The sequence below is a fragment of the Myodes glareolus genome, chromosome 7 (assembly GCF_982192425.1).
Source record: "Myodes glareolus chromosome 7, mMyoGla1.1, whole genome shotgun sequence".
NCBI lineage: Eukaryota > Metazoa > Chordata > Mammalia > Rodentia > Cricetidae > Myodes > Myodes glareolus.
In genome coordinates, this window is record NC_142032.1 from 10,539,390 (window position 1) to 10,540,467 (window position 1,078).

The 1,078-nt window shown below is 33.7% G+C and overlaps 1 non-coding gene across 1 annotated transcript; it reads right to left on the bottom strand.

The window, feature by feature from the left end:
* Positions 1-207: 207 nt before the first annotated feature.
* LOC125393821 (small nucleolar RNA SNORA33) lies at positions 208-338 on the bottom strand. The gene has a single exon (XR_007229974.3). It is a non-coding gene; the product is annotated as a small nucleolar RNA SNORA33 (small nucleolar RNA).
* Positions 339-1,078: the final 740 nt, after the last annotated feature.

The window sequence follows — 1,078 nt, forward strand, 5'->3', positions numbered from 1 at the left end:
ACCTCGATCCAACCTGATTCTCTTTAATCTTGAATAAATAGCCTTATGTTTTCTGTGGAAAAAAAGTATGACCTGTTCCCCAAAACAATTCATTTTCTGACTTCCATTTTCTTTTTTTTTAAAAAAATTAGATAATTTTTATTATTTATGGAATATTAAGTTCTTTTTACTACAACTATTTCAGTCTTAAGTGCTTCTAAGCATTAATACTGTAGCCATTTTCAGGGACCTTAAGGACTTCAGCTGTCCTTAAGGCTCGTAACATGGCATCACTATTGCCCGCCTTGTCTAAATATCTGCAAAAGCACATTGAGATAAGCAAATCAATTGGCTGGCTCTCTGACTTCCATTTTCAAGTTACACCATTCTTAATGTATCTAGGCTGGTTTAATTTGCCAGATGCTTCTGCAATCCATTGTATTTCAGCAGCTGTCAGTGTTCATTAGCATTTAAAAATTCAAAATTGACCCAATATTATATTATCCATGTTCTCTATGTAATTTCCTTATGTGGATTATACTTTTTATATTATTTCATTTTCTCCTTAAGGACTTTTTTATTATTTATAAGCTACTTATTTTTATGACTGTCTACATCTATTTTCTTTTTAAGTCTATGTACATTTTCTCAATACACTGTATCCTGATAAGAGGGTTTCTTCTGTCTGGATCTGTCTTCATTGAGCATCTATAGCATTCTCTTATCACAAGAAAGTTTTAAACTGCTATGTCAGCTACTGCCATATGCATGGATAAGCTTAGAACATTGGACTAGTGGTTGGCTCTAGCCCAAAGGCAGCCTCATACACCTAGCCTATGCAGATGGACTTGGTCACCATATAGCTGCTGCGTTAAGAAGTAAGATTTGATCTGTGTTTTCATTTTTTTTTAGCTTTCTCAAGCCTTACATGGATATGTGTGTCAGGACATTGAGCACCATATATAGAAAATTTTTCTTTGGGTTATCAGCTCTCATAGCAAACATTGAGACTTATTACTAATTATGAAACCTTAGTCTATAGGTTAGACTTGTCCCATTTGCTCTTATAACTTAAATTAACGCAGATCTTGAATTTTGC